At 29.1% G+C, this 14,269-nt stretch overlaps 1 protein-coding gene across 1 annotated transcript in view; it reads right to left on the bottom strand.

The window, feature by feature from the left end:
* LOC121119938 (uncharacterized) overlaps positions 1-13,517 on the bottom strand; it is a 36,017-nt gene extending 22,500 nt beyond the window's left edge. The window contains exon 1 of the mRNA XM_040714780.2: positions 13,367-13,517. The gene's annotated coding sequence lies outside the window, so the exon portion shown is untranslated. The remainder of the gene's footprint in view (positions 1-13,366) is intronic.
* Between the last annotated feature and the right edge of the window lie 752 nt (positions 13,518-14,269).

Below are 14,269 nucleotides of genomic sequence, written 5' to 3'. Positions count from 1 at the left end.
CAAATACTTAAGTAATTAGTCTTTTTTCCGTCAAAAGTTTGTTTTTGGCTGTTTTAACAAGGTTCTATCCTCAAGATTACCTGTCATTATAACCTTATTTTTTTCTCCGAACTCGTACTTTAATATATATCATAATATTCAAGGAATGTTGTTATTTGATCTTAATTCAAGTACAAAATGCCAAAAATGCTATGATTTCGAGTTATGTAATCACTGTTATCCTTAAATTTATCAAACTTTTTTACGTGGCTTATGTTTTGATTATCCCCATTAGTCAAACATTAATTGGATTATAGTTAAGTGTACAAAGATCTTTTTTTTGTTGAACTAACGACAACTGTCGTACATGACGAAGTTCAAATAGTACAAGCAAATTTTATGGAAATAAAACTATATATGTATTAATTAATCACGTATTTGTTCACAAAAATATTACACAGGTCTGAATTAAATATACAAAATCTTTTTTTACAGTTTCTTAATTTATATTATGGAAATAGTTTGAAATAGAAATATAATGCTATTGATAAAAATTTACGCGGATAATTATGAATTTATCTACAGCAAGGGGTCATTTATAAACCCCCTTTCTTGTTATAACTTGTACCCTACTCGCCTCATGTGGACATATATGGTTATTTTCTTACTTCCATTAGAACCACGTGTTTTTTTTGTTTGTATTTTTGGCAACTCTTGACGATGAATGTCGTGTCCATAGCGTATCACGCTGTCATAATGACATCTCGGAGCTAATCCAAATTTGGATCAGAGGTGCAACACACAAAAGCACGAGCCGGCATTGGCCACTTAACCCCTTTGCAAATCCAAGAATTCCTTCTTAATCCGACTGATAAGTTCCTCTTTGGTGTTCCGAGGGATTCTGTTGGTTTTTTTTTGATTGCACCCCACACACACAAAAAAAAAGTATCAGATTCAGATCCACCGAGTTTGGTGGCAAAAAATCCGGCGAGATGAAGTCGATAAAAATGTCTTAAAGCCATTTGATACTTTTTTTCGATGTGTGGCAGGTTGTACTACATTTTAGGCCCCCCACTGTCAACTATGTCGATTCAAAGCTTCACCTTGGTCTTTAGCACGCCCAAGTATGCGTCTGTGTTGACCATGAGGCCTTGGGAGAACATATGATGGCGTATAACGTGGCCTTTGGAGCTAACCACACCAAACACTATGCCGTGGGCTGGGAAATTCATCTGTATGACGAGAGGAACCTCCTGTACAAAAGGCCAACCACTTGTTGTTGACCTTCTGGTCGTGGTAAAAGATTTTCTCGTCTGAGAAAAATCATAACATGTCTTGATGAAGTGGGAGGATAAGTTGGTAAAGAAGCTTTTGAGAGGAATTTAAGATGAGTTGTAACGAACGTATTGTGAATACAGTACGGGATCAGCGACTCAGACCAGCCGACTCCTCGAAGAATTCCATTGTTGGACTTCCCTGTGTCCTCATTGAGAATTAGCTGGATTCTAACAACAAATTCCGGTATTCAGACACAGTCACTTTCATTCTTGACCTCAACCCACATTCCGGCTGCCTAAAAATCTCCTTTAAAGGCATCAAATTCCCTTCTAGCCTTGCAAAGAAACGTTTCAATGAGTCCCAAAGTTCGAGCAATTGTTATGATGTCGGTCACAGTGCAGATTCTTAGGAGGGCTCCATGCCTTTTCTAAATATTTGGGACAACAAATTCCCCAATTGATTCAATTTTTTCTTACTAGTGCAGCTTTGAACAAGTTAGGTAAAAATAAAGTTCCATAAGCTTTTGTGTTTTCCCAAGAGAATGCGCCAAAGTGGCGGCATCGATAGCTTGGACACCCTGTTCTTAGTAATATTATTTTAAAAGTATGTCAAAAAGGATACATTTGAAATAGCCATTACCTATCAAGTGAGACGAGTAAATCGATAGCTGACAATCAAATACGTAGGAAACTTTTGAGTTGGGGAGGTAACACCGTGCCTTAAGAGTATTAATCTTATAAATATTACTAATATTTTTGGAAATTGCTTATATATTGGGGGGGGGGGAATTGATTTTAATATTAATGGATGTAATACAAACAGTCTTAATATGAATTTCTTTTTGAGTAAATAATTGATTTGTAATACATAACATTCATTTTATTGGTTAGTAACTCATAAACACATTTACACTATTTGCACAATCATTTTTTAGAAATTTTGAGTATAAAGGATTTCTATAGCATATATAGTATATTCTATACAAGGATTATATTCTTCAAATTGTAGGTTCAAAGCAGTTATACTCTTCAACAAGATTGTTAAATAACTGACTCCAGATAAACATCTTTACTAGTGATGTGTCGTTCGCAAACGTAACAGCTCTATGAGCCGAATCTTTGAAGTGAACGAAGGGAGTCAGTTCCATACAAATCAGGAAGCGGCTCAGAGCGTCCGCAGTATCCACCCCCAAATGAAATAATTTTTACTTTTTAGTTAACAAAATTTTTCGTCAGGATTAAAAAAATTGAAGCAAAAATAGGGAAACCTTTTTCTATGGATTTATATTCTAAAAAAAGGTCATTCGGGTAAATTACGTAGCAGATAAATAGTTTCCATATAATCCTATGGCAGGAACAACTATAGGTAATATTGGGAGGTGGGGCTACAGCTCCTCCAGCTGCGGATGCTATTAAATCAACAAAAAAAAAAAAAAAAAAAAAAAATCTGAAGCCGTTTGGGATCGGAAAGAGCCAGCTTTTTTCTTCGTGAACCGAGCCGAACGAGTTGGAATTCCCATCACTAATCTTTATAAACATATATATAATTCTTCCTTTATTCTTCCCCTCCCCCAGTTTTTCGGATAAATTATCGAATAATATTATATGCCTTGACTGCTTTAGAGGCCCTGTTGCTCCTAAACCATAGACTCGTACATAAAAATGTAATATCTTTATTAAAGTTGTTTTGAAGTGGCGTTACTATGGAAAGTTGTTTTCCAACAACACGTTTATAATTTTGCCAAAACAAAATTATATATAGATTATACAAGATCTTTTACCGCTGAATAAATCTGTTAAACTTGATATAACTCAATAGTCATAAATAATAGAGTTTGTAAATTATTTACTCCAGTGGTTCCCAACTCCCACTTGGGATGTCTTATAACTTGCATGGGATCGTCTGAGGTCTTCAAAAAAAGTTTTGTATAATACCAAATGTCCTTGTGTTAATTATCATAGTCAACTGAATTAATATATATTTTTTTAAATTTTAGATTGCCTGTGATGAATTGAGAGACAAGTATAACGAAAATAAAAAACTTTGTGGAATTTATAAGTTAATGATTTATTTTCATAGTTAAGCAGGAATTGCCAAACCACAATTTGTCCATTGCGACGAAATTTTTAAAATAAATGACATTGTGCCAATAAATTTTCAAAATATTTACTTGTCAAATTTTATAAGTTAGCTCTAAAAATGCATAGCAGAAGGAAACACCAATTTAATTTTGTTTCACCACAACGTGGCAAATGTTATTAAGGGGTCACGGCACCAGAAAGGTTAGGAATGACTGATATACAGGACAGTGATTCACGGATTACCTGCAGGCTATGTAGGACTGTGTGGCTTCATGTACAGACATGAATGGAGTACAATTTTGTACAACAACAATTTTACCGAAAAAATAATAAATAAATCCTATGATTATTCTTGCTGTAGTACTATTTAACTATGATTACCATTCAGATTACACCAATTTTAAATGATAAATGTTTACTTATTTGAAATGAATTGCAATAATTTAGAATTGATTAATTAATAATTGATTCATTTCATTATGAGGACGCCTCAACAGTTGGCTCGAACTGCTATTAAAACCACTGTAACAAAAATCATGATATCCATTCAATAAATATATAGATTAGAAGGATAAAAAATGTTTAAAGATCAATTAATGATTGAGACTCAATGCAAATGAATCAATCGTTTGGAGCGAATGGGTGAGAGCTTTTATGTTTCTACTCAAGTCTTGATTGACACTCCTTTATCCTGAGGTAGTCTCTGACTCTATAATGATTTAAATGTGTTTGTCATTGGGTAGTCTAGTAAATAATGATATAGTACTTTTAGCTTGATTCATCGTCAAAAAGGAATTTGTAATAAGATTTTCAAAAAAGGGTACCAGAACCGTGTATTTCCAGCCCACTAAATTAACAAAAATCAGCTCTTTCATCACTAAGTAATATTTCCAACCTTTTAAGTATTATTTTTCTTAATAAACAAAATATGCATCCATCCAACACATTGAATTTTGGTCACATTTATCAAAACTTGATGTGAAGACCTTTTCTACGTACTAACATTGAATGGTTGTTTGAGTGTTGCGAGGGCTATACAATTTTTTATATAAAAATGTTATCAGACTCATAAAAAATTAAAAGGTAATATAATTATCAGTGAACAGGTTTATAGAAATTTTTTGTACGTAAATATACTTAAAATTTAAATTGGATACATTGAATTTAAATTTATTCTATAATTATGTTCGACAAGAAATAATGGATGATGTGTTTTTGTCAAATTTTCTATAGCAGTCAAATTATTACGGGTGAACTCGATTAACATCCTTCAACCCAGGGAATCTACAAAAAACAATCCGTGCATAACTTCTAAAGACTATTGTTCTACATATATTCATTTTATCTTTATTAATGATATTGTTTAAATATATTTTTTGATCTGCATAAAGAAATAAAATTTAAGTGAAAAAAAGTATTGACTTTTAATTTTGGAAAGCTGCCAAGTTTTGATTTCAACTATTTTTTATAGTCAATGCAAGTCGATATATCAAATGAAGGCATTTGTATGTATAGCCTATAAAGTGAAATATTCCTAAATAATGTACTATGTCACAAAATAAAAATACACATATACTATTTTTCAATATTTGTTGTTAAATACGTGGTGTTAAAAATAGGTTCAGTTATGTACCCAAATACGTAAAACGTTATATGACTGTGTCTTCAAGACGATAATGTATCGTATTACATTAGGATTTATTCAAGTATTATTTTGATGTTGCTATTGACTTAAATATCTTAAATATTTATTTACATATATAAGAATGAATCGTATATAGATCAACCAATAATCGTTATTGGTTTTTATTTTTTCTTATGAATAATATATATGTTTGTGGTTCCACAACAAGCAACTGTTCTAAGGATTATGTTTTAAAAATAGATATATTTGAAGAAAGGAATGGTTTAATAAAACTGTTTTAGGTACATATGTATAATATTAAAAAAAAAATAAAAAAAAAAATACTAAAATATGTTAATTTTACAATGGGGGATAAGAATTTTTTTACTGATTAATAGTTTGTTTACATATATTTAGCGATAGTGGTGCCATCTTTCGTTTATTGATAGTTTGTATTCTTATTTATTTATTACGATAACTTAGTACTAAGTACTTGCGGATTCCCTATTGGTAAATCAAACGGAATACATACATAAAAAAATCTATGGTACTGCAGATTCCGATTAATAGGCCAAAACATAAATAAACTATCAAAACATTCCTAGTTACAAGATGGTGTACTAGAATTGGCGCTCGGTAGAGTCCCAAAACTTCCACTGTATATCAAATTTATTCTAAAGTTATGGTTGATTATGCATATATTACGTTTTGTGCATCCTTGACATTTGATCTTGACCTCTCAAAATTTAATTGTCTCTTACTGTGACCATATATAATCTTCGTACCAAGTTTGATCAAATCGATCCTTAACTTTGGGCCTATTCCTGGTGACTAACAAAGAAACAAAAAAACAGGTACAAAAACATGACCTCCGTTCAACATCGTTGGAAGAGGTAAAAAACCAAATAAATAACGCTTCTACTCCCATATAGAGTGACCAACTATACTTTTTTTTTGTAAAGATATATTTCCCTTTACACGTTGTCCGGAGCGTCAGAGGACTTGTTCATGAATTCATGAAATGTACTGTTTGATAAGTCTTATAAAAATATCTAATTATTCAAATCAAAACAAGATCGTAAATATATTTAATAGAAACCGAGATTGATCAGACCTGGTGATTTCTCTTAAGAAAATCAAAATATGGTCACTCTATTTTAATATGAAATGAGAAAGTTAACAAAACATTCATAGTGACAAGGTGAATAATAGATTCAGAGTATAATAAACAAAAAACTATGTAAACAGCACTCATACCCACTAATAGCACATAAACAACTAACAAAATATTCCCTCTGCAAGATGGTGTAGAGATTCTGAGTATAGTAATGAAACAAACAAGTCAACAGCACTCAGACCCTAATAGAAAATGGGTAAATTAACAAAAAAAATCACAGCCACAAGATAGTGCAGAGATTCTGAGTCTAGAAATAAAATATCAAGTGAACAATGCTTATACCCTAAAAGGACATGCAAAATCTAACAGACATTTGTAACCACAAGATGATGGAGAGATTTTGAGTATAAATAATAGTAAAAAAACATGTAAACAATACTAATACCATACTAGGACAGTAACCGAGGTAGCAAAACAGTGATTGCTACAAGATGACCCAGAGATTTTGAAGTATACCTAACTAAAGTCCATGTAAACAACGTTCATTCTATAACTAGGAATTTGATTTTTGTAGAACACAACGAAAAGGCTTATGGTATTACTATATCAAAACCTTTGTTAACATTATTTGTTTGATTAATTCACTCTGAGAGGGTGAATTTGAGTTACTGGTATAGAAAGGAGAATCTTCTACATTTAAAATATCATCAGTGCGGATTAAAATTATAATTTTTACTTATAAGACCAAAGGTAAGTTGGTAATTTTGAGCAAACACAACAACCGTTTTTCCATTTCTAATCTATAAACTGTGTTTTTTTCTCTGCAAAAATACCATCCATAACTTTAAACTGTAACACTGGTTCCTAAACGGTATTCTATGGTGTCTTTGTGCTATTATAATATATGGATGAACAAATTATAATATTTTATTTAACGTTACTAATTAGAGCCACAAGACCGTGGGTAATTTTGTCGTTTTTAAGTGCAGAGGTTTTACGAGGGACGTAGCAACAAATAACTGCATTAGTAAAGTACTTTTTTTTATTCTTTGTTTTTCCTTAATTTAGCTTATAAAATATCACACATTTGTATGGGAGAATAAAGCAGGTTACCAAAGGATATTAAAAAGAGCCTTAGGGCTCTGATAAAATGGTAAGGAAACACAATCATATAAGAACATGAGAAAACGAACAAAATATGTATAACTACAGTGCTGTGCAGAAATTATGAGCCTACTAAAAATAAAAAACTCATGTAAAATATGCCTATATTCTATTGAGTTTGCTGATTTATTGAGCTCAAAACTAAATAATGAATTGACTTTTTGTACATTAATAATTAATTATACAGCAAAAATGTTTGTTATATTCTATTAAACCTAGATTTATCTACAAAAAAAATATTTAAAAAAAATCCCTAAGGTGAGGTAACACAAAATAAATTCATTTCAATAATTATAATTATTGGTTCTTTTGTTCAATCAACTTTTATTTCATATTTTTTTATTATTACAGAAAATTCTACTGTATATTAAATTAGAGATAGCATCCATATTCTTTTGCATAAACCTATTCTCTTTTAACAACCTGACAATTGAATTAACCCATATAAAACGGGGCATAATATGAATTTAAAAAAAAGTCATCTACACTCTCTGGAGAGTATCTAAAAATGGAACATGTTTGTGTTAATGAGTACGGTTGGTTGGCCATATTTAAAAAAAAAATTACAGTTATTGATCTATCTACTTTCAAATATGTTGCAGGAAGGCGGATATTCATTCAATGTTATGGGGACACAATATAAAAATATTATCAATTTGGTAATATTTGGATAATTAAACCAGGCTTTTTATCTGGGTAAAATGTTGCTGGTCACAATGAAGTCTGTTTCAGCGGAATCTACAATAAATTAACAACAGAATTACAAATATTTAAGTATAAAAACGAGGAAACTAAATATTTGCACCTGATTTTACCTTCAATAATTCATAATTACATTCTAGGAATTTCATACAAAACCTTTTAAAAATATTTATAAAATATAAAAGGTTTATTACATCAAAATAATTTATATGATTCGAGTGAGTTATTTTGAATAACATGTTTAAATTCAAAAGTTAGATTTATTAATATATATCATCAAAGTTTCATATGCCGTGCGTCAATATAAAAAAAAATCTTGAACATAAATAAGCAAACGAGAAAATTCAATTTTTTTTTACTTCATATATACATCTTTGAGAGTCAATTATAGGTTTGTATTCGAATGAATCAAGATACCCTAAATATATATTTTAGAAGCTTTATTTGATTTAAGAGGCTTATATTGACTATGACATGGTTTTTCAAATAAAATTTCTGATTATTAAATTTTGTCGATCACTTTTAGCTACGTTAAGGTCTAGTTAACCCTCCAGTAGTTCCAAACTTTTTAAAGTTCTACCTTTAACTTATGTTATTAGAATATGTGCGACCCCTACAACTCTTATTAAGAGATGAAACTTTGGAGTGCATTTATACATAAATTTATATATAAGATAATGATAAAAAATATAAATATTTATCATTATTCAAATTTTGATGCCAATCAAAGTAAATTAAATTCTTCTTTATTGGAAATCATCTTACGACCCCCACTTTGGGAACCCCCGCGTTAGTGAACATCTTTTTGATAACGCAGTTAGTAAAATGATAAACAGTTGAACTATTATTATAATTACATTATTTGTTTTTGTATCATTTTTTGTCCATTTTAGACTCGTAAATATCAATTATCAATGTATGGATATAAGAAATTGTGACAAAGTAAATAGCTACAATTTTACAATATGAGCAATAAAATAAAGATTCAAAGGAATAAGACGCATTTCTATAAATCTTGGGGTATACACTTACAGAGGTACAAATTATGAATAAGTAGTTGATAGAAATTGATAATTATTCGTTGAGGACTACAAAAGTAAACTACACTCCATTTTCAAAAAATCTTTCTAACTTGGTTTTTGTGTTGACAGGCCACTTATATGTATTATGTGCAACTATCTCATTTGTTTTTTTTAATCAATGATTTGAGAAAACAAAATTATATTTGTTTTTCTATGGATTACATTACATATTGTTGCTATTTAGCTCTCAATTACTTCCTTGGGGTGTTTCTCCAATACAAGCATTGAAATATTCTTATAACATCTTATGTATATTCATTTCTTCAACCACAATATATTCATAAGCTTTATATTAATATGTTAGAATGACAAAAAATCCAAAAAAATAAGAGGTAATAAAACCCTAATTTATTTAAATCCTTCTACCATCATCGAAGCCATAATTTACCAATTTTACAATTCAAATTTATTTAGATACTTTTTGAATATTTAATATTTAGGTATAAAGATGTATACATAATGTCATCAATAATAAAAGAAAAACCTTCATTCATTTCCAAGTTGTATGTATATATTTATATTTATAGGATGATTTGAGATATACAAGAATAATAACAACCAGTTTTCATTTGATTTCTAATACTTCATTTTTGCTTCTCAGAGCTTAATTTTCAACACTTCCAAAGAATTAAATCGATTAAATTGTTGATAGAAATAAACAATATTCGTAGAAGAAAATTAATATAATCCTGACTCAATTTTTTGAATAAATAATCATTCTAGCTCGCTCTTCTGTTGAGGGGTCACATATGTATTCCTCGAAAACATAACAAAATATATTATTTTAGCATTGACAAAGGGAAAGTTTAAACAAGTACATTGATATTGAAAGACGTGGAGCAATGATGTGATATTTGTTTTTTTATAAAGTGATAAATTATATCTAATTTGAAGACACTTTGTTGCTTGGGACTTTTACAGAAAATAATTGGATCAAATCCTCCATTTCCGTTGTTTTTTGTTGTTGCTGCTCATTTTTCAAGTTTTGTGAAGAGTTGAAGGATTTTATTAGAAGGATTTCAATGGGATATTACTTTTTGAATTAAGTCTTCCACCCAAGGTCTCATAGATGGTACATTATAAATACGTACTATTAAGACGAATGATACTTGAAATCCACGCGGAAGTCATGATGTCACAAAATTAATGTCTTTTAATTTTGAGTGTTGTACTAAAACAAATATGAATAGTTAATTAAAACGTATAGTTATTTGCGAATTTAAATATATTTATGCAAATAATTGTTCTTTTATACCTTATATGTTTTTAACGAGGAATGTATTTTATATAATAATGATGAATAGGGTGGGTCAACGTGTATTTTAAGTGTATATATTTGTACAATATAAGTTATTTAACAAAAAAAAAAAATCATTTCTCATTAAGTATATTAATTTCCATTTCCTTTATACATTAAATGAAAAGCTTATTACGCAACTTCTTTTTGTACAAGTATAATTTTGACTTATTTATGTATTCTTGGTGTTAGAATAATAATACTATATAAATTATTGCATCATACAAAGAGGATATCACGTAATATTAATGACATTTGCGATTATAAGTGTAAATTTTACTATATAAAATTTTTGAGATATTTTTTAAGGATATTAATTCAGGCATGATCCTTGTGGATATGTTCTTCAAAGAAACATGACTAAACAGTAGGTAGTGTACTTAGCATAATTCCTTGTATTCACTACAGCTGGGCATTTTTCCTATGAATAAAAATGTTTCTATTCATCATACTAATTAACCCATTTTCTTAGAAAAAATTCTACTATTCACTAAAACATTAGAGTCCTTGGAAATAAGTAGTGAGTTAACACAAACACAATCTTAAACAAGAATCAAGGAAATAAAAAAATATTATATTGTTTTTTTTAATTCATATATAAATATACCCATATTGGCTTATTTTAATCAAATAATGGCTTTGTAATAAAATTCATAAAACCAAAAATCTTGAAAAGGAGGTTGCTCTGAAATTTTTCTGACCTCAACGTGAAGATGGTAGTACTCGTAAATAAAAGCTAGCCACATCTATCTAGTATCTGTTGACGGCTACTTACCAAAGTTTAAGACATTTTTTAAAGCGCAATTGCTATCCAACAGTCGTTTGAGTGAGTTGATATGAGTTTTTTTTTGTACTTTAAGTTGGGTCATAATTTACATGTTAATTTTGGATCGCTTTGTTTCATTATTTGATAAGTTTTAACCTTAAAATATCTTTGGAACTATTGCAAAAATACTTCAAAGGTGAAATAACTTTTCTTTGGTCATTATCGTATAATTTATTTATTATAAATACTTATAGGTGATGGAGATCACTAATTAGGACATATAATAAAGATAAAGTCATTAAAAATATACTTTGTCTCATTTTTAAAATAATATTATATTTATACATCTCTTCTTAAGAATAAAAATTCCCTATCTGGACATTTCAGGACAATAAGATAAAAAAACAATTTCTTCTTTCTTTTAAATTTATTCTATAAGTTAGGATGTGCATTTTGTAGGGCATGAGGGGAAAACGGTAGCAATACTTATGCTAATACTGAATTAATACTTCTGTTATCATCAACTGAATTTGATACGATGAAGAAACTGCGTTATTGGTATTGTTATAAAGAGGCGAACCTACAACAATTAATCTATTACTACTAATATTATAAAATTATATTTTAATAAAGTAAATTATTATTTTATTATGATTTAAAAAAAAAATACACTAAAAGAAGTTCATCTTTCAGGAATATATTTTTCCACCACGAGGATCTACAAAAGAATGACCATAATTTTAAAACTAACAATTCCAACTATTATTTCTCCTTATCTAATCTTTAAATTGGTCTTTTTCTCTACGTTTTCCTCAGCACTAGTTATAACTTATAATTAATAAAAAAAGATTGTCAATATAGTACATTATTACATTTATATATTTCATGGTAATATGAGTAATGTAATATTTTTTTTACTGTTCAAGATAAGCTGAAAATGAAAATTAAACATTGCAGCGATAGCTCAATTTTGAAAATTTGACCAGCAAATAAATAATTTATTGAAAAGGCCTAAAATATATATTAACTTCATTTTTATAGATCATATCGAATTCTATTAATTTTTGCCAGTAAGGATTGCACAAAATAAGCTGGTTCATAGGCCATAGTCATTGTCTCTGGATATTTGTAAGTATATTTGTCCTACAAATATAGATTTTTTTAGCCCTTTACCGATTATATGCGGACTAAGAACCTATAACTTATTCATTGGTAGATTTATTTAAGAACCATCAAAAATAGTCACGCATATGTCTAAATAGAATCAATCAGGCCATTCCATCAATTTCATCATTGCTATAGCACTGTGTTTTTCCTCTGATAATTTATTAGTTGTGGAGTCAAAGTAGTTTTGTTATATGGATACACATAATATTGAATAAAAAAAATAGTTTTAACATTAAAAAGTAAATACATATTAAAGATCCAAAATATTAACTAAGGGTGTCATAACTTTCAGAAACGACGCCTTGTATATTTTCAATTATTGAGCAATTATATATCTTATTCCTTTTTTTCAAATTGGTAATTATGAAAAAGAAATATGGTAACAATTGTCAACTTCGGCGAATTACTGATTAATCTAGAACCTTCTTAAATCGGCAGTTTGATCGTCTTGCCAATACATCAGTTGTGTCCTACTTTTAATGTGAAATATTTCAAAGTAGTAATATACAAATAAAATCTCTTTTTACCCATAATATGGAAAAGTTAAACAATTTGTGATGATTTTTTTTGGGGTTATTCCCCATAAGAGAATCATAGTTATATATTTATAAATGCAAGCTAAAAATGAGACTTAAAATCACTTTGATCAACTGCAATTGATATTTTTAAATCAATTGAATGTGTTTTATTAGTACAAGGTTTGCCTTAGAGTCGTAATGATTCAAAAAACAGATTTTTGGCTTTCATTCAATTCCTTAGTAAATATCTGGGTTTTTTTAAAAAGACAAACACAGCAAATCGTTTTTTTCATTGAAAGGATTAGGAAATCACTTGCTGCGTATCAAAACATTGCTACTAAAATGAGTATATTTATTAATAGTTTGTGTAATATAAGTAACTATTTCTAAATATGGTGAGGATATATTATGAAAAATGGGGTTTGGGAAGAATTAGGGATAAATATCTATCAATTCGTCCATCCTACTTTTGTCTATAGTACATATATATATGTGAACTCTCTTTAGTCACTAATTGATGTAAACTCCGTGTTCATAATTGATAATTCGATTAGATAATATGAGAAATAAAAATGATGGGGAATTACTTACCTTAATGACTTTATTTAGAAAATCACGCAACCTTTAACACCAAAATAAATAATAATAAAAAAATCACAATCACAAATAAATTGCTACAACTTTTGTAATACGAGTGAACAGATAATGAGGGTAAAAAATATGACACAACTTTCCCCTCCTGTATAGTGTGCTTGCCATTTGAGGCTGCTTTAGTCTTTGGCGAAAGGCCAAACCCTCTCTTCTCTCCCACCCTGATTTTTAAAATGTTAAAATTTTTTACATTTCCACTCTCCCTATAATTAAAAATCACTAATTATGTTTGTACTATTTTTAAATGCATTTATTATAAATATGTGCATAACTTTGTTTAGATTGATTCAAATTTGTACACTGCAACCTGTAAAAGTTTGCAATGAGGTAAAAGCAAAATATTTGAAAAAACAATATTCAAAATTGTTTTCTGTGAATATTTCGTTAAATATAATTCAAATTGATTAAATATATATTTTTTGAGTTTACTAAAGGTATGTAAGGATGTCTGTAGATAAATAACTGCACATATAATCATGAGTATGTCAAAAATATTTGATTTTGATTTAAACATAAATGAAATAAATGGATAATCAGAAAATAATATTTTTATCGAGGAAAATTTATAAATTTGTTACTATGAGAATACGAGTGTAGTTGCAGTATAGTTACTCACCTATTCTTATTATTTATTTGATTTTTTAACTCAATATACAGCTTATGGAATTATAGAGCCTTGGAATAATCATACAAAAAATTTAATTCCTTCCATGGGGAATCTAAAAGGAGTGATTGGTTGAAAAAATACTCTTTCGGTCTCAATAACGGCCCTGATTCTGGTCCTGAAATACGCACAGGCACTGGAAATAAGAGCTGGATCTAAATTCTTGGATTCCAGGACAA

This window comes from Lepeophtheirus salmonis, chromosome 6, assembly GCF_016086655.4.
Source record: "Lepeophtheirus salmonis chromosome 6, UVic_Lsal_1.4, whole genome shotgun sequence".
Classification (NCBI taxonomy): Eukaryota; Metazoa; Arthropoda; class Copepoda; order Siphonostomatoida; family Caligidae; genus Lepeophtheirus; species Lepeophtheirus salmonis.
The sequence above is the reverse complement of the archived record's forward strand: the minus strand, read 5'-3'. Positions and strand labels throughout refer to the sequence as shown.